The sequence below is a fragment of the Sturnus vulgaris genome, chromosome W, assembly GCF_052056855.1.
Source record: "Sturnus vulgaris isolate bStuVul1 chromosome W, bStuVul1.hap1, whole genome shotgun sequence".
In the NCBI taxonomy this organism is placed as follows: Eukaryota; Metazoa; Chordata; class Aves; order Passeriformes; family Sturnidae; genus Sturnus; species Sturnus vulgaris.
In genome coordinates, this window is record NC_142282.1 from 66,783,718 (window position 1) to 66,804,360 (window position 20,643).

The following is a 20,643-nucleotide window of genomic DNA, read 5'->3' on the forward strand; positions in this document are numbered from 1 at the left end:
AGATGAGGTGTATCAGAAACTCAGCAGCTGTAGCTGGAACGACTGGGCATCCTGGCAGGGCAGGGGGTGCAGAGCTACAAAGTAGCGAAAACTCAGAGCAGTGGCAAAAAAGCCCAAAAAAACAAAATAACAACAAAAAACAAATAAACATAAAACAAAACAAACAAACAAAAAAAAACAAACAAACAAAAAAAAAAAACAACCAAAAAAACCGAACAGGACGGAGTAGCGTCAGCCCATCTCAGAGCAGAGCAGGGAAAAGGCTCCCTGGGAGGGGACAGGACTTGGGGTCCCAGGGTTTTCCCTTGAGGCACCCAAACAGATGGGGAAAGTAATTTTTTTTAGTGAGGTAGGGTGTTAATAAGGTCCCAGTTCAGTGGCTGCTGTCACAAGCAGAGGCTTACCCCACAGCAGAAGAAGCAGGACCGGGCTGGGCTCATGCTGTTGCACTGGTTGTTCTCTGACTTGAGAGCTGATGAAGCCAAAACTTTTTTTGAAAAGCAAGGGTGCCTTTTGCTACTCTGGGGTTGTTTGTTGATTCCAAATTGGGGGGCTTTTTGTTTGACTGTTTGTTTTGGTTGTGGTTGTGGCTTTGGTGTTTCTGGAGGTGGTTTATTAACACCACTCTGTAATTTCTTTCCAGTCCTGGTAGACAAAATGTCTATAGAATAAGCGGCCTACACAGCAGAACTTTCCATGAACCATTTGATTGTACCATCTGAGGTGAAGACGAATGAAGAGCTAGCAAATAGGAATGAATCAGTGGAAGCTGACTTGGAGCATTCACAGGTAGAAGAGGAACGACAGTCTATCTGCTATTCAAGGCACAGAAACAGCAACCAAGGGGTATGATCTGGACAGGAAGAGGAAAGGATGCTAGCTTGATCAGCCAGCACTGAGAGTGATTTCCACAATCACATGGACATGGTGGAAGGGGATGTTATAGCCACAGCAGAAGATGGCTATAATGTAGATATAATGCAGAAGAATGAGGATGAGAGTACATATGTGGGACACATATTGACAAAGTAAGAAAATTACAGCCTGAAAAATATTCCAGGCTGGAGCTTTTCAGCTCTGTTCCCAGCCGATAAGCTGGTCCAGCTCAAAGCTAGGGAGAATTTCTCCCAGGGTGATAATTTGGTCAAAATAAAAAGGAATTAATAACAAAGATAGAACACCTGTTGTGGTACGTGACCAGGCCCTGGGAATAGGGTGTATTTTCTCTGAACCAATCATCTCTTCTCTATTCTTGGAGTTGCAGTCATACTATAAAACCAAGTGTGTTTCTGAATAAACTTGTCTCTTTCTTCCTGTCATGAAAGACGACCATGTAGCTGTGCATCTTATTTCCACCGCACTTAAAGGGTTAAAACCCCTTTCCACGGCTACATACATATGCAGTGCAGTACAGGCCTGAGTCTGAGGAGTACACAGAACATGCTGAAGCAGAGCATGCTGAGGCTGTTCATAATCAAATGCTGCCTGGACATGTCCATTTCCACTCCACTGGACATGAGGAAACCATGAATGCAGTGTACTCAGGTTACATATACACTCATGAGCCCCTCCACCAAGGAGAGGATGAGCGGTATGCTGAGCCTTATGCTGACTATAGGCAGCAGGAGCACGTGTATGAGGAGATAGGGGATGTGCTGGACTTTGATGTTAGGGAGGGCCTTCAGCTCCATGAGTGGGAAAGGGAGGAAACTGACAACTATCACAAGGAAGTTCTTGGTGCCTGCCTTCACCATTATGATGGACAATCAGATGAAGAGTCAGACAACCCAGAGAAAGAGGCAGAGTTTGCTCCATATCCAAGAATGGACAGCTCTGAACAAGAGGAAGATATTGATCAGATTGTGGCAGAGGTGAAACAGAGTATGAGCTCTCAGAGCTTGGGGAAGGCTGCTGAAGACATCCTGGAGTCAGAGCAAAGCTTGGAGCAGGCTCATGGTCTCTCTGGCAGGGTGCACAAAAGCAATGGTCAACTGTCAGCTGGCTCTAGGGCCACAGCCAACTCAGGAAAGTCAGTACAGCAGAGCAGAAAGGAAAACAAGGATGCAATATCACTGGCCATCAAAGATATTAAAGAAGCTATTGAAGAAGTGAAGACAAGGACTGTTCGTTCTCCTTCTACCCCCGATGAACCAAAAGAACCTATTTGGGTGATGAGGCAGGACATTAGTCCAACCAGGGACTGTGGTAATCAGAGGCCACTAGATGGAGATGTAAGTATACAGGTCTATAGGATCACATTACAATTAAAGGAACAGGGACCATGTAATATACATTACAGTGAAATGGAGAGGGTTATACTCTTCTGACTCATTTTATTTCTCAGCAAAGTATGTAAAGCTGTATCTATTTTAAATTTTCACTTAAAAGATGCATAAGAACTATACATATATGTTGTCAGTGCACCAAATTTTCTTTTATGGAACACTTCTGACTTCATTAAAGTTGTACTACAGATGAATTTGACATAGAAAGCTCCACTGACTTTTTTCTGAAATGAGTGCTAGTATTTTTCTTTTGTTCCTAATGATACCAAATTTAGATGTATAGAAACTTTCTAACACAGTTTTGAGTGTTAGAAAGCAGGCACTCTATTGTAGCACTAATCACTCAGGGGATCCTTCCTCCATTTGAGTGCAATGAATGTTGGGTGAACAGAGTTTTATTATACACACTGATTACATATTCATTAGCTATCCACACTTCCTTGACTTTATTTGACATAGTCACACTCCTTATTGGAAATCTTTTTATGGTCCTTTGGGGTCTGTCTTCTGGTGTCCTTTATAGGAAGCTGTTCTTCAACCTCCACTTTTAAGTAAGTGCAATATCATTGTTTTACATAACTTCTACTTTGTCAGCCTTGTAGAGCTGAACTGGCATCCTGCTTGCATTTTGCATGACTCCTGTTTGCCTAAGTTACAGCTTTTATTTATTTCTTCAAGGCTGTGCTGTTCTGTTCTACTGTCCTTGATAAGAGTAAAATGTTCTGTTCCACTATCCTTACCAAGTGAGTAAAATGCTGTTCCATTCTACTGTCCTTATCCCTAACATCCACTGGATAATTAGAATAACTACCAAATAATTTACCTTACCATGTAGAGCCTTGTCTGTTCCTGTTAATTCTGGACTTGTCAGCTTTATTTTCTGTCAGATAATAATGCTAATGGTTTCTATAAAAAACTTAATATTATTTACTATTGTTTACCTATAAAGGTAATATCATAGATGCATATCTAAAATTATTCAGGCTCTGAGGCTTTTACTTGGCCCCAAAATGGGGTTTTTCACCCTTCCTCCGGTCTAGCTCAGGTGCTAGGGTGAAGTTCCCCTGGGCCCTTGCCTCATGGACGTAAATAAGATATCAAAAGAGGCTCTTTCCCCTAATAAAGTTACAGGTTTATTTCCCGTGGGTAGCGAGTGAAAAAGGGAAGGGAAAAAGGAGAAAAGAGGGAAAAAAGAGAGAAAAGAGAGCGAGGCCACTGACCTTTTCTAGGGTCTGGAAGGGGGGGGGGGGGGGGGGAGAAATTGGATCCCAGCCAGCTCTGTGTGGCCAGGAGGGGAGAGGGACCAAGATACAGGGCACAGCAGGGGTCACGGAATGTACCATTTACAATGTATCTAGGAAATGCAACAAGGCTCCTTATCTTCTTACAGTCTCTAGAGATTAGTTATGAATCCTATATTATATTATATTATATTATATTATATTATATTATATTATGCTACTGGAAGGTACCTAGAATGATCATCTAGTCCAACTCCCTGACAACTTTAGGGCTAACCAAAAGTTTAAGCATGTTATTAAGGGCATTGTCCAAATGCCTCTTAAACACTGTCAGGCTTAGGGCATCAGTCACCTCTTTAGGAAGCCTATTCCAGTGTTTGTCTATCCTCTTGGTAAAGAAATACTTCCTAATGTCAATCTGAACCTCCCATGATGAAGCTTTGAAACATTCCCACCAACACTATCACTGGATCCCAGGAAGCTCAGCACCTCCCTCTCCACTTCTCCTCAGGAAGCTGCAGAGAGACACGAGGTCGCCCCTCAGCCTCCTTTTCTCCAAGTAGACAAAACCAGTCCTCAGCTGCTCCTCAAAGGACATGCTTTCCAGCCCTTTCGCTATTTTGGTTGCCCTCCTCTGGGGGAAATTCAAGGACCTTCACACTCTTCTTAAATGGTGGGGCCTAGCACTGCACACAGCACTCAAGGTGGGGCCACATCAAAGATAAATACATAAAGACAATCACCTGTCTTGATCCCAGTTGGTTCTACTGTGTTTGGAGCACCCCAGAACAGGATAGATGCAGCCCAAATCACTCCAACTGTAAATTGGAATAACGTTGGCTAGCTTCCGGTCAAGGGGCACCTCCCAGAGTCTCAGTGCTTTTGGATGAATCCCATCAGGCCCCATGGACTTATGATCATACAGCTGATGCAACTGGTCCCTTATAATTTCAGTGTCTGCAAATGGAAAGTCACTGTCCTTGCAGTCGTGCTCCTCCAACTCAGAGGGCCGGGCAGCCCAAGGTCTATCAGTATTATTAAAGCATTGAACGCCTCTTCCTTTCTTCATCCCTATTAGTCAGGTGACCATCTTCAACAAGTATCAGTCCAATGTATTCTTTAGAGCTCCTCTTAACATGTTTTAAAAAGCCTTTCTTTTTGTCTGACTCAACTCTAGTCAGTTTCAATTCTAGTTGAGCTTTGACCTTTTTTGTCTTCTCCCTGCATATATGAGCCATGGCTCTGTAATCTTCCTGCGAAACCTAATATTGCCTCCAAAGAGCATAAAATTATTTTTTCCTCTTCAGCTCTAAAAGGAGTTCCCTGTTCAGCCAAGCTGGTCTTCTGCCCCTCATGCTTGACTTACAGTGGAATTGCCTGCTCTTGTGCTTCTTAAAGGTGGTTTTTAAAGACTGGCCATCACTCGTGGACTCATAAGCCCTCAGATTCCCAGTGTACTCTGCTAAGTAACTCCCTGAGTAGCCTAAAGTTTGCTCTCGAAATCCAGGATAGTAACTCTGCTGACCTTTCTTCTCATTACACCAAAAATTTTAAACTCAATCATTTTGTGATCACTGTGGCCAAGACCTCCTCCTACCATTGCATTTCCCCCAGTCCTTCTCTATTCATAAATAAGAAGTCTAGAAGGACATCTTTCCTAGTTGGCTCACTGAGTACTTGTGACATATTACTGTTGTAATCTCTTCCTCTACCTGAGTGTTAAAGTCCACTATTCAGGTTTACAGTCTTAGATTTACTTCTATTAATTCTGTACTTGGCATCAATACTAATTTGCATAACAATAGGTTCACAGCCTGTCATTCCAGTTCTCATTGCTGCTCTGTGGAGGCAATCTTCACTATTAAATTTATGAGGATTTCAAAAATTCACAATAAAGTAAGTTCATAGAAAACTTGTAACTGTGTTAAAATTTATACCTGATATGAAAGGGAACAACAGGCTAAATTTGGTGGGCCAGTCATCCCTAATGTGAATCGTCTCAGTTATTTCCAGGATGACTGTACTATAAACATGTACATCACTCTGTTGTGGAACATTTTGGTGACCTGTTTGTTTGGAAGAACATGGCATGTTAGAAGTTTGTTTTTATTTGTTTGGGGTTTTACTTTTTAAAATCAATATCAATTCACTTTTTAAATACAATTTTTGTAAGTGTCGGGGCCTGAAGCATATTCCCTCTACTCTGGGAATTTATCTGGGTTAGTGTAATGGTTTGAAAGCAAAACCAGTGAGACACTCCAAGTCAGAAATACAATTTAATAGGAAAAAAGGGAAAAAATAAAACACGTGCAATAGTACAAAAGAAAACCTCTGACAAAGTTAGAAATACAACCTGACACTCTGCTAGTTAGGGTGGTGGTAGCAATCCAGATGAAGTGGTGTTGTTGAAGTAGTGATCCTGTAGAAAGGTCTGGTAGCTCTTGTCCTCTGGAAACCAGTGGGTAAGGGCTGCATTGGTGTTCCAAATCTCAGTTTTTATCTAGGTGGGAAATGTTTGGCTCCTCCCCCGGGTGGAGCATCTCCCAATGGGATTATGTAATTTTATCAGTCATGCAGTGGGACTCAATGGCCCATTAACAGAAGATATCCTTCTGGAGGAAGGATGGGTAGTGGAAAAGATAAAGAACACTGCCCTACCTGGTTTTTAACAGATGCCCCATTAGCAGAGGATATCTCCCATGGAGATAAGGATCACTGCCCCACCTGGTTTCAACAGATGGTGATAGAATACATACTTTTGGGCACATCTTTACATTGTAACCCAAGACACTGAGTCCAAGATTAGCTCCTTCACCACTGAGAGCTACTGTGAAGAAAGTTAGAAGTCAGGGCCTACACTACTTTCCCCTGGGAGTTGCTTTTTATCTGAGGCATTACCACTGGGCCATGCCTGTGCTACATCATAACTGGGTAGCAGCTATGTCTGTGCCTGGTGGATCTCTGTGATTGTGACTGTGACCTGGACCTGCTGGGTTGGCTTCTTGACTTGGACACGGACCTGTCTCATCACTATGGACTTGCTGGGTAATCACTGGACTGTCTCTGACCCTGACCACTGCCTCTGGTCCTGATCTTGACCCAGACTTGCTGCTCTACATCCTAGCTCCTTGTTGGTGAGGTCTGAGGCCACTGCTCCCGCTTGCCTTATTCTTGTGCTCCATTTCTGCCTCATCTTCACTTGTGGAGCAGCTGGCCCTTATTGGTCCCTGACACTAGGGTCCCATCAGTATTATCCAAAACACTCTGGTGTCTTCTGCATCAAAGGGAATTCTGATGATGAAAAATTTATTACATTCAGTTTAAACATGAGACATATCTATGCTCTTCCAGCTATGTTCAAACCAATTAACTAGTATTCTGCAAGTAAGAACACATTTAGAAGCATAGTGTTTCAACTGTGGAAAAGCATGCTAGTAGTTTCCTGACAAATTTTTCACCACAGAAACTCATCAGAAACCCATAATAGTAACTATGTTCCAATACTTATGTGCCTTCCTAGAGATTTCAGTCATTTTTCCCCCCATTTCAAACCACAGTAGGCTGATGCTAGAGACAACATTGTTGCAGTCTCATTGTTGCATGCTGAGAGAAATTCAAGGCTTGCAAAGAACCCGGGGATGGCAGTATCTGAGTGGGTATCTGGGCCTCCAACAAACTTGGACTTTCTGTGGGGAAGAAACTGGCCAGCAGGCAACAGTTTTTGCAGAGGGGTGGAGGAAAGTTGGGCGATGTTGGCTATTCCCACAGACAGTTAAAAATGCATATAACCGGCACCTAGGGAGCGCCCTTGTGTCTTTTGGGCATGGTGTCAGCAACTTGCATGGCAAGGTGGGTGGGTGTTGCATCTCCCTAGATGTATCGGAAATGGTAGATTCCGTGACCCCTGCAATGTCCTGTGGTCTGGTCCCTCTCCCCTCCTGGCCATACCTAGCTGGCCAAGATCCAATTTCTTCCAGCCCCCCCCCTTTCAGACCCTAGAAAAGACCTGTGCCCCCTGACCTCTCCCTATTTCTCTCCCTCTTGCCCTCTTTCCCTCTCTCTTTCGCCCTCTCTTTCTCTTTCTCTCTCTTTTTCTCTTTTTATCTCCTGTCGCTCCTGGGGAACCACAAGAAATAAACCCTGCAACCTCCCCAGGGGGAAAGAGCCTCTTTTGTTATCTTTTATTTACGTTCATGTGGCGGATCCTGAGGCTTCACACTAACAGCTGAGCTAGTCCGGACGAAAGGGTGAAGACTCAAAGGGTCAAAGCCACAGTTGACACTCACGTGGTTGGTCTCTACAGAGAACCCCACGACCAGCTGTGACTCCCATTTTCGAGATTCCAGAAACCTTTGAGCTGATCAACTACCTTGAATTTCTTTGAGCTGCATTTTGTGCAATTCGAAGACTTTAAGGAAAAACCGGGAGCATATCAGGAGCCCAGGCAGGTCGTTTCTGTACGGACACCCACTACAGTTACACAGAAGTCTATGCCTGCAAAATAAAGGGTGTGTGTAAGCCTCCTTTTGCGGCAGGGTGGGTTCCCAGAGCTCCGCAGGGGGGTCACACCGCTGGCATTTGGCCAGCACGGCGACGATGTCGGGAGAGGCGGTGGTGCGGGAGTGTGTGCAGCGCGCTCGGCTCGGTGTCCCGGCAGGCACACGATTGGTGCAGCGCGCGGGGTGGGCTGGACGCGGCCACCTCAAGCTCGGCGCGGCAGGCAGGCAGCTTTGATTGGTTTCAAAGTGGTGGCACGGGGGGTTTTGAGGCTTTTTACGGCTTTTGCGGTTTTTGCAGCTTTTTGCGGCTCGGCTCTGCTGGATCGGTCCCTAAAGTGGCGCTGGCGCCACATGGGTTTTACCGACAAAAACGGCGGAATTAACATCAGCTCCGCAGCCAGTAAAGCCTGAAAACCGTGCTGTACCTGGCACAGTTTAACAACTAACTCTTTTCCTGTGTTTTAACTGTAGTGGGGTAGATATAGTGGCAAATTGTTAAACATCATGGGCTTACAGCAATCTACCCTACAAAAGGGTATAAGATCCCAACTCAGGGAAATATTAAGTTCTCGAAATGTTTTAATATCTAAGAAAAGATTAACCCATTTTGCAAGCTGTCTGTCTGTTGAAAAATCAGACCTTGAATTGCAAGATATAAATTCGATTTCATTTTGGGATGAAATAGGGGATTTGTTAACTTTAAAAGTGGAAAATGGAGATAAAACAGCCTCTCTATTCCTCCCGATATTCTTACAAATTCGGAAACTTTAATTCAGACAGAAAACAACAGGCAGCAACAGCGAAACAGTTCAGATTCACCTTCCCTTTCCCCAAAACCCTATAACCTGCAGCTGGAGGGGATGCACGGGTCTCCCCGGGAACCGCAGGGCACCCAGCACAGCTGTAGCTGCGCTGGGTCCCCGAGTCCTCCCCAGTATCCCGGTTCTGATGATTTTTCGAAAATTGCCAGGTCTCCTTCCTTGTACCCTTCCCACCCAATGATTTTCCTTCGGAGCAGTGTTCAGAAAGCTATACAACTGACCTCCCTTCCCTTCAGGGCAACGGCCGCATGGCTAAGCCTGAAGGGGTCGGGGTCAAGGTCCAAGATAGCTTTAGCCATGCGGTAGACCGACGGCGGGGGGCCCCATATGGCGGCAGCCATGTGTTTCCTCATTCATCCCACAACCCCCTTTACCCTCTGGTCCCTGCCCCTAAGCCTGTCCCCTCCCATAACCCATCCCTGCCCTCGGCTGCCTTGCCCCCTGTCACGATCCGCTATTAATGCAGAGCGGGGGTCGTGATGGTTCTTTTGATCTTAAAGGTGCAAACAGGCAAAATGCAGGGGACAAAATCAGTTTATTCAACAGCAAAAAAAATCAGTTTATTCAACAACAGCAATGCATTTCATCAAATGCCAACAACTCAGTTACGGTAAAGGGGAGAGGTATAGGAAACAAAGTATAGGGAAAGGAGAAGGAAAGGAAGGGATGGTGTCTCGGTTTGAAAGACAGGTATCTGCTAAGGAAAGGCAAAAGCCCCTTTCCTGAGATGCGGAATGCAACCCCCTCCCTGTTAATTATTTTAGGTCCAATTCAGAAGCCTTCAGGCAGGAGGTTTGGGGATAAGGGTAACAGTTCTTTACTGATATCCAACAAGGCAGAGAAAAAAAAAAAACAGGTATAAAAATTGGCAACAGAACAGAACAGTATAGCTCCGCTCCAGTCCCTTTTGGCCGCAGGCCGTCTCCCTGTGCTGTTACTGGTGCTGTGGGGGCAGGGCAGGTCCCGCGCAGTTGAAGAGGGCTGGAGTGATGGCGGCGGAGGCCCAGGAGTGAGAGGGGATGGGGGAAGTGACTCCCCCTCACGGTGTCGGTCGTGGTGGTCAGCAGAGTGTCCGGAGATAGTAGGGTGAGATGGGAGAGCAGCAGAGCGATGTCCAAAGGCAGGGAGCGTGGATCTCAGTGCTGGGATGGCAGGGGAGATGCCAGAGCATAGCCCAGGCTGTCTTCCCACTCCACGAGCAAAGCAAAGGCGAGACCCCCATCCCACCTTTCCTTTTCTGGTTCCCCCCCTCCCCCTCCAGCCACCCCCCTACGAGAGAACATTATCTGTCGTTTCAAGGTGTAGCCACAATTACTTAGCATAACAATGGGAGAAAATTCCACTGAAAGAAAAGGGAATAATTCAACCTCCAACAGATGGCAAAATAGCTACCAACAGACGAGACGGGCGTCCTCATGGGTCATCCGATAGACGAGTCTTCGTCCGTGGGGAGATCTCAGGGGTCTTCTCCAGGGGGTCTTCATCAGTGGAGAGATCTCAAAGGGTCTTTTCCTGAGGGTCGCTCTTTTATAGTCCTTCTCCAAAGCAAGTGGCCTCCGGCCAAGAGGTGAGAAGATTTATGGACCATTGTGTGGTGCTGCAGAAGACAGGTACAGTCAAGTAGTCCTCAGTTGATACAACACAGCCTCTGGTTGGTGCCACAACAGCACAGTCCAGTGAACACAATACACCAGCACACAGTCATGAGCATCCACCTTGGCCGGGCCAGGAAACCATTGTTCGGAGTCAGCCTGGGTGGGGGTCCTCGAGGTCTCCTTGCGAAGGTCAGGAGGCAAAATCGAGGGGAACTTCGGACCGACCCTTACACCCCCTCCCCCCTCCAAGACCCTGCCCTGCATGATGGCACCCTGCAACCCCGCCCACACGTGTTGCAACCCTGGATCCCACCACCACACCCCTGCTCCGGTTTCACATGCCTGACCTCCAAGCTACTGCGGGAGGAGGGGGGGCAGTGGAGCTCCTGCTGGGTTCAGTGCCGGTGGGGATGGGGGTGGGGGGGGATCATCTCACAGCCCCTGCGGGACAGATGGTGTCCCCGTGGTGGGGGGGGTGGGAAGCCTCCCGGGCCCGGTGGGGGGGAGGGGGGGGGTGCCCAGTACTGGAAGTCAACACCTGGGAGAAGAACATATACCATCAGTTGCTCCTGTAGTTTATCTCGGTAGGAGAAGTTATCAACCTTTGTCCTATCAAGATAAAAAGGAAATTTGTAAGGCACAGAGAGAATTTGGCAGAAATAATGAAATCTTTAAAGGCATGATGAGAGCCACATTTAGCTCAAACGAACTGGTTCCATATGATATCATGGAGCTTTTCTGATGTCTGTTAACTCCCTCAGAATATGATCTATGGGAAAGCCTGTGGAAAAGATCTTTGAAAGTGCTTTTACTAGAGCTTTTACAAAGCTCAGATGATGCAAAAGATGCTGATAATAATGACATAACATATGAACACCTATGTGCCGAAAAGAATTGGCATTGCCAAACCAGAGTACTATCCAAGTCTGTCCTGGATAAAATATGCAATGTTGCAGAAAAGGCTTTTAATCAATTACCAACACTAGATACCAAGGGTAGTTATGTTAACATTAAACAGTTTGCTTCTGAGAATTTCTTACAGTTTGTGGACCTCCTTCATGCGCAAGTGGAAAGACAGGTGTCTGATCCAGTGGTACAAGCCGAATTAATTAGAGATGGCTCAGAGGAATGCTAATGAAACCTGCCGCAGGGTTATCCTTAGCCTTCCCCTCGAACCAGCGCCTAGCTTAGCACAGATGATAGAAGCCTGCACCAGGAAAGCAGAACTGCTCAGTGGACACGAGAGAAATCCAGGACTGGCACACCCAAAGACCATGGCAGCTGTAACACCAGAAGCCAAGAAGCAACCAATGTCACCAGAGCAGCTGCAGCACATCATCTGATTCCAGTGCAAGCAGCCAGGACACTTCGCCAGAGACTGTCCACACAACCAGAAACAGAAGAAGACCAACAAACAAAAAAACTAGCTTTACAGCGCATACCCACCATTAACACAATAGTGCGCTCGGCTATAAATACTGCGGGCTCCACACTCACAAAGGATTCTCTCTTAAAAAAAAAAAGGGGGAGGATGAAACAGAGGGTGTGGGGATGCAGGACAAAAAAAATGTCAAATGTTCAATTAACAAGGTTTGGAAGCCACTAGGCCGTTTTAGGCTTGTGACTACCAGAGGTTTTCATTTCAGGTCACCTGATTGGACAGTCATTACAGTGGACTTACCTAACAGCACACAGGACGTGACATTAAACCACATGAAACAGGACAGTGAGTACTTTGTTGTCGGTGACACAGCACACACACCCCTAGAGATTGAGGTGGTTCCCATGACCATCAAGGGAAGCATAACTGGCCTCATTCTCCTGGCACGATGTCCTCTACCACCATATTACCTGGTTGAGGGACAAATCCTTGCCCAGGCCATTCCTGTTCCAGCGGAGGTCCCAGTAGATGGAAAATCACCTGAAGTCTACTGGGCAGAAGTGGTGGGTGAGGACAAACCTTCTCTGGCATGCAACCTAACCCGTGGATCAGACCACCTCCATGTGGAGGGGGTACTGGACACAGGTGCCGATGTGACTATCATACCCAGAGGATGTGGCCGTCACATTGGAAACTTCAGCCTGTGGCAGGCAGAATCCAGGGTGTAGGAGGAGTCAAATTGGCAAAAATATCAGAAAGCATTGTGCAAATTGAAGGGCCGGATGAAAAATTGGCTAGCATCCATCCATTTGTTACAGACTATAAATGCCCTCTATGGGGGAGAGACACCATGTCCCAGTGGGGGGTAAAATTGATTATTCCTAAGACTCCTCAGGATTTTTAGAGGTGGCCACTGTAGAGTGCCCTACCCAAAAATTGAAATGGCTAGATGATACCCCAAAGTGGGTAGCACAGTGGCCGATGAGTAAGGAAAAGCTCAAGGTGCTTGAAGAGCTTGTGGAGGAACAATTGGCTAAAGGCTACATAGAGGATACCACAAGTCCGTGGAATTTTCCCGTCTTTGTAATAAAGAAGCCAAGAAAGGACAAGTGGAGGCTGCTCCACGACTTCTGGGAAGTAAACAAAGTGATTGAGGACATGGGGTCACTCCAACCTGGGATGCCTTCTCCAACGATGCTTCCCAGAGATTGGCAATTGGCTGTTCTAGACCTCAAGGACTGTTTCTTCCACATTCCCCTACACCCAGAGGATGCCCCACGGTTTTCCGTCTCGGTTCCTACCATCAATCAAGAAGCCCCAACGAAGCGCTACCACTGGAAAGTTCTTCCGCAGGGAATGAAATGTAGTCCCTCCATCTACCAGTGGTATGTGGCCTCATTGCTGTCCCAGGTGTGTGCTCAGAGAAGGGAAGCCATCATCTTGCATTACATGGATGATGTACTTGTGTGTGCTCCCGATAATTCTCTACTCCAAGACACACTTGACCTAGTGGTTAAAGTTTTAACCTCTGCTGGATTTGAATTGCAGGAGGACAAAGTCCAAAGGATGCCACCTTGGAAGTACCTGGGCTTGGAAATTACTGCACGGACCATTGTTCCGCAGAAATTGGAAATTAATTGTAATCCAAAAACCTTAGCATATCTCCATTCCTTGTGTGGGTCTTTGAATTGGGTCAGGCCCTGGCTAGGCCTCACTAATGAGGACCTAGAACCTCTCTTCAATTTATTGAAGGGGGAGAGAGAGCTGCTTTCTCCCAGGGAACTGACCCCAGAAGCAAAGGCTGCAATCGAAAAGGTACAGAAGGCTTTAGGAGAGAGGCAAGCTCACCGTTACCAGCCCAAGCTGCCCTTCAAATTCATTGTCCTAGGAAAACTGCCACACTTCCAAGGGTTGATATTCCCATGGATCGAGGGGCAGAGAGAGTCACTCTTAATCATAGAGTGGGTCTTCCTCTCCCACCAAAGATCCAAAACCATCACTAAGCCACCAGACCTGATAGCTCAGCTGATTCGGAAAGCAAGGATGAGACTGTATGAACTGTCTGGTTGTGACTTCACATGTATTCACCTCCCAGTTAAACTGTCTGAGGAGGGGAGGAACTCTCCTGAGAGATTGACTAAAGAGATGTTTGAGCATTTGCTCCAGAGCAATGCCACGCTCCAATTATCCCTGGACAGCTAGAGGACAAATATCAGTCCATGCCCTGTCTCACAAGCTGTTTAATGAGGAATTCCACATCATTGGTTGTGAGAAGAGGAGTCGGAGATCACTCAAAGCTCTCACAATGTTCACGGATGCATCCAGGGTGTCCCACAAGTCGGTGATGACTTGGAGAAATCCCCAGACCCAGCATTGGGAAGCTGATGTTGAGTTTGTGGAGGGATGACCCCAGGTAGCTGAACTGGCAGCAGTGGTAATAGCCTTTGAGAAGTTCTCGGAGCCAATCAACTTGGTAACAGACTCAGCCTATGTAGCAGGGCTAGTGTCCAGGGCGGAGCAGGCAGTGCTCAGAGACATCGAGAATGAGCAGCTTTTCAGGTTGCTTTCCAAACTAATTTATTTGATTTCTCATAGAGAACACCTGTTCTATGTGATGCATGTGAGGTCACACACAGATTTGCCAGGTGAAATTGCAGAAGGGAACCATCAGGCAGACTCACAAGCAACCCCAGCAGAACAAGAACGCCTCCCTGACATCTTCCAACAGGCAAAGCTGAGCCACCAGCAGTATCATCAGAATGTGCTAGGTCTGATGCATCAGTTCCAGCTAACACGGAGTCAGGCTCGAGCCATTGTGGCCACCTGTCCCAATTGTCAGCTCCAGACCATGCCATCAATGGGCGTGGGGGTTAACCCCCGAGGCCTTGGCAGTTGTGAGGTATGGCAGACTGACATCACACACGTTCCTAATTTTGGTCGCCTCAAATACGTGCATGTAAGCATTGACACATATTCAGGCGCAGTCTATGCCTCTGCCCATGCAGGAGAAAGGGCAATGCACGCAAAACAGCATCTATTGCAAGCCTTTTCAGTATTGGGGATCCCTAAGGAAATCAAAACTGATAAGGGCGCAGCGTATAAGTCCAAGGAGTTCCTGGAATTCGTCCAGCAGTGGGGAGTGGAACATAAAACTGGCACCTCCCACTCCCCACAGGCCAAGGTGTAGTTGAGTGTGCCAATCAGACGCTCAAGCAGGTTTTGGCTAAACAGAGCAGTTCAACAGTGTGGATGTCTCCACAGCAGAAGCTCTGCAAAGCCATGTTTACTATCAATTTCCTGAATTGTTCATTTGAGAACATGAGTCCACTTGTGGTACGTCGCTTTAACAGTGGTAAACAGTTCAAGTTATCCCAACATCCTCCAGTCTTGATTAGGGACCCAGAAACCTGGGAAATCAAAGGTCCCTATGAGCTCGTTACCTGGGGACGTGGCTATGTGTGCGTATCCACTCCCTCAGGCCCTCGGTGGATTCCCCAAAAGTGGGTGAAACCGTATGTCCCCAAACATCCTGCTCCAACTGAGGGGAATGAGGAGCAGGTGGCTGTGGCTTCAAAAAGGAAAGGAAATCCTCATAGAGGATGACATTCTGGCAGATAGAGACTTTTAACAGGTTTTTTAATGTTTGCCTTTCCTTTTAGAGTAAAGCTTCCCTTCTCTCAGTCCTGTGATGAACCCCATCCAGGCTGTCTGCCTGTTAACACTGAACAATCTGGCAGCTGCATGGATCGTCCCTCAACCACGTCAGAACATTTGGGTGACCCTGGCACAGGCGCTCCAACAGGAAAACATATGTCTGTCCACAGCAGCAACAGCAAACCCTATGTCCACCTGCCTGGTAGGAATCCCATTGAAGGCTGGAGAATATTCAGCCAGATTTGAAACACAAATGTCCAATGAACTTCCTGAGTCACACACCATTTCATCACACAAAAATCGTAGGCAGCAAGCTGTAATGAGTAAGAACCCCATAGAGGAGTTGCTGCCAAGTTTGCCCAAAGCAGCTCAGGAACCCCAAGAATTAGAGCTGTTGGGTTCCTACCCAGCACAATATTGCATTCACTTTAGGATCTTCCCAAAACCTTCTAGCATAAAAGAATTCCACAACATAATGCAATATCGTGAGGAATTCACTGCCAAAAGGTGGTGCAATATGATAAGCCATTTTGCAGCTTACATCCCAACTCATTCAAGCCTCAAAAGCCTCCCAAAGGGATTGTTCTTGATTTGTGGAGATCGGGCATGGGCAGGGATCCCTTCTCAGCTCTTAGGAATGCCATGCACCTCCGGTCGATTGTCCCTGTTGGTACCCAACGAAACCTTAATTAACGATTGGACGCACAAAAACAAATCGGGTAATTAAATCCAAAAGAGAAGTGCAGACAATATGGACCCAAACTGTGATTCTGAAATTTTCCGTTGGGCCAAGTCAAAAAGAATTGCTGCATCCCTGTTTCTTCCGTGGGTTGCAGCAGCTAAAGCTCTGGGTGAATTGGGCCACCTAGAGTGTTGGGTAGTCAAACAAGCAAACTTAACATCCACCGCAATCAGCTCCCTCCTAGAAGACGAGGAAATTACCAGGCAGGCCACACACCAAAATCGTGCTGCTATAGATTTTCTCCTACTGCTGCATGGACATGAGTGCCAGGAATTTGAAGGACTTTGCTGCATGAACCTGATCTCGAGAGCTCCTAACATCCATGCTACCCTCAGAAACATGAACAACCTGATCAGACAAGTGAAGCAAGAATCTGAAAATTGGTTCAATGGACTGTTCAAAGGCTGGGGACTCACAGGGGGGTGGACATCTATAGTTAAGACAATTATGTTAATTTTTATTATTCTTTTCCTTGTAATAATGGCCTTCGGGATCCTACGTCACTTGGTTTTCGAGGCTATTAATAGTCTCATTCCTTCTACCTCAGTAGTCAATCACATAGAAATGAAAAACTTGGAACAATCTAACCCTCCCACCAACTGCAAGTGGTGGGGAAAATCATAATTTGAATCAAGATGAACCTAATATCCTTCTTTCAACTTTGTTAAACAAAAAATGGGGAGATGTTGTATCTCGCTAGATGTATCGGAAATGGTAGATTCTGTGACCCCTGCAATGTCCTGTGGTCTGGTCCCTCTCCCCTCCTGGCCATACCTAGCTGGCCAAGATCCAATTTCTTCCAGCCCCCCCCCTTTCAGACCCTAGAAAAGACCTGTGCCCCCTGACCTCTCCCTCTTTCTCTTGCCCTCTTTCCCTCTCTCTTTCACCCTCTCTTTCTCTCTCTTTTTCTCTTTTTATCTCCTGTCGCTCCTGGGGAACCACAAGAAATAAACCCTGCAACCTCCCCAGGGGGAAAGAGCCTCTTTTGTTATCTTTTATTTACGTTCATGTGGCGGATCCTGAGGCGTCACCCTAACAGCTGAGCTAGTCCGGATGAAAGGGTGAAGACTCAAAGGGTCAAAGCCACAGGTGGGAAGGGCTGCACACTGCCGATTATCAAGCTGCTGCCTTCTCTGCTAACCTTCTGGCTTAGGCTGCAGCCCTGATGTTTACCTCAGCTAGCTGGTGACTGTGCAAGCCTACCCAGCAGATTGAGGTCTCCAGGGAATTAGAAGAGCTTATTATGCAGTGCTTTGAGGTTGTCAGAAACTTGGTGGTAGAGACCAGGCAAGGGCTGTGCTCTGCAGCAGACAGGTATCTATCTGCTACCTAGCCAGGCTAGCCTGGAATAACTGGAGGCAGCCACCTAGACAGAGCTTCCTATTACTGAAGCTGCTGTCCAGATGAAGATCTGTAAAGACTGCATCCCCTACCTCCTGGGTAGAGGAGGGTGCAAGCTCTACTTGTGTAAGGTGTGTTCAGGTGGAGTCACTCAGGAAGCAGGTGGAGGAGCTGCAGGAGGAAGTCAGAAGGCCATGGTGCATTAGAGAGGGGGACCAAGAAATAGAGTATTATTTGAGACTTTGCAAGAAGAAATACTAAGTCCCCATTACACTGACGTCCAAGGACTACCAGACAAAGAGCTTTAACAGTGAACAGACAGCATGTTGAAGAAGGCGGCACTGTGGTCTCTGGTGACTTGTGGGAACAGAATGTCACTTCACTCCCATCCTTAATATCTAGCATCCAGCAACAGAGATGAAGTCTTGATAGTAGACAAAACCTATGAGCCTTCTGATTCCTTGGTAACCTCTGTTAGTTGAATGTGATTCTGGAATTTCTTTTTACTAAGCATACAAGATAGTCCTTTTCAAGAAATTAGGAAAAGGAGGGGTGGATTTTTTTGTCATGTGTTTGTAAAGAAAAAGTAGCAGAAATTAGATTACATAACATAATATTTGATATAGTACAAGATTTAAGCTGTGGTGGGAATGCAGCCAAGAATTTGCTTCTGGGATATTGCTGCTGACATTTCAAAGTAGCAATATAATCATATTACAGTGTTATAACACTAGCTTGCTTAGAGAAGGGATGTAATAGTTGCTTATGAAACTAAAAGGATAACATTTTACTGTTTTGCTATTAGCAACAAACTGTACTGATCTGATAAAGCAAGGACCAAGATTCCTATGTTGAAGGAGACTATAGAATTCCAGGGCTGCTGGGTTAAAAAACTCCAACAGTGTGCATAGCTGAATACTAAAGCTTCCTCCAAAGGTTCAGCCTGTGACACCTGCATTGCCACATCTCCTAAAGAACTGGTTTTCAAATACTTGTTAGGTCAAGCTTTACAATCTTTTACATGATGTATTTTTGTATCATATTTGTTCTAAAGTATTTACTACTCTTGACTTTAGATACCTTGTTATAGCTCTTTAATATTGGCAGCATTTCACAGAAGTCTCCTATTAGTATGATAGTATTTCTTAGCAGTTTACCTAGGTATTTGCAGGTGGATCACATAGAGATGGAAAATTCATTATACTGGTTTTCTCTGCTGTTTGCTTTATTTTTCTAATATGTCTTTTGCAAGTAAACAATATCTCATAGAGGTTTTATAGTTAGAACATAGAAAAACATTCTTTATGATAGTGAATAAGTGGGAGAAATAGTCTGAAAGTTGGTTTCTCCATTAAGAGTTAGTTAAGGTTTTGATAGTGGGGGGGTCTACATCACTGGTCTCTGTGGGAAGAGGTATAGGAATGCCCTGTACCAGACACAGCTGGTTCCAGACAGCTTGTTGATGAACACACAGCAGGCTGAAGCTGAGCCAGTCAGTGAAGTTGGTGGCACCTCAGTGAAAACATTTAAGAAATGACAAAAATGCCAGATGATGAGCAGAGGAGTGAGGGGAAAAAAAGAAGACATGAGAAACAGTAGCATAAATACCAAGGTCAGAGAAGATGGAGCAGGAGCAGGTTCTCCAGGCACCAGAGCAGATATTTCCCTGCAGATTGTGGAAGAGACCACACCAGAGCAGATATCCACAGTGGGGCCTGTGGAGGACCCCACACTGTAGCAGGTGAATATTTCCTGAAGGAATTGAGCCTGTGCAAAATCCATGCTAGAGCAGATTTCTTCTGTCAGGAAATGCAGCTTGTGGAGAGGACCTGTGTTGGAGCAGGGGAAAAGTGTGAGGAGGAAGGAGTGGCAGACAGGAACTGTTATGGACTGACATATATCTCCCATTTCCCATCACCTCTGTGTTGACTGGGGTGTGGGGAAATAGAAGAGTAAAGTTGAACCTGGGAAAAAAGGGGTTGTTTAAATTTGTCTTTGTTTCTCAATTACCAAAACCTATTTTAATTGGCAAAAATTAAAGGAATTTTCCTCCAGTCAAGTCTGTTTTGCCTATGACAATAATTGGTAAGTGGTATTCCTGTCTTTATACATGAGCTTTTCCATCTTCTCTCCCTGTTGAGGTGGGGGAGTGAGAGAGCATCTGGGTGGGTGTGTGGCAGCTGGGGAGGTCAAAACACCACAGTTCTGTACCACTGAGGGCAGCTATTAATTTTTCAATGTGCTTCATTGAATAGACAAAGAAAAAAGGTTTTCTGTGACAATTAAGCTGTTTAGAGAAGTCTCAACATCCCAATAGACTGCATATGATCATTGCAATAAGAAGAAAGGGCTATAACACTTCAGGAAGTGTTTGTCATGTTTTGCTGTTTTCCTCATTTCTTATTCCCACTGCCAAAAAGAGAGATATTTCTACATTGGTCACTCAAATTATGTAATTTTATTTTCTTACCATGTCTGGTCTCTATCTCCTGATTGCTCTTCACCCTGGGGTGCTGAACCAAGTAGGCAACATCATCAGGATGTCTGCAGTACAGCACAGACCTCCACTAATAAAGAGGTAGTACAATCTTTTTAAGACAGCATCTTGTCTGTATTGCTTATGCCTTTCTATTTTCTTTATGTCTTTGTACATATGTAATCTCCTCTCTTGTACCAAAACAACAACAAGAAGAAAAAACTGGTTTGACATTTCCCCTTTGTGCTTGCCTCCCTGTCTGACTGAATGCATAACATGCTATATCTAAGACCATTTGTGATTGCATTCCTTACTCTTTGGCCATAACACATTTAACAGGCTAGAGAGTATTGATTTATTGAGGAATAGCTGCCAATGTCATCTCTGTATTCAGGACAAGAGGAGCTAGCCCTCTTCCTTGTCACTGCAGAATACCTTGCCATAAAGAAAAAAACCTTTCTCAGCCACGCGAATAAGCCTTTCCAATGTAGTAATTTAATGTTGCCTACTATCTTATTTATAAACAAACTGACCCAGAGGAACAAGTAAGTGATTTCTCAATAGTCTGCCAATGATTCACAGGCAGAACTGTAACTAGAATCTAGTAA

At 45.6% G+C, this 20,643-nt stretch overlaps 1 pseudogene; it reads left to right on the plus strand.

The window, feature by feature from the left end:
* Positions 1–696: 696 nt before the first annotated feature.
* LOC148220366 (amyloid-beta A4 precursor protein-binding family A member 1-like) lies at positions 697–20,155 on the plus strand (annotated as a pseudogene).
* The last annotated feature ends 488 nt before the right edge of the window (positions 20,156–20,643 follow it).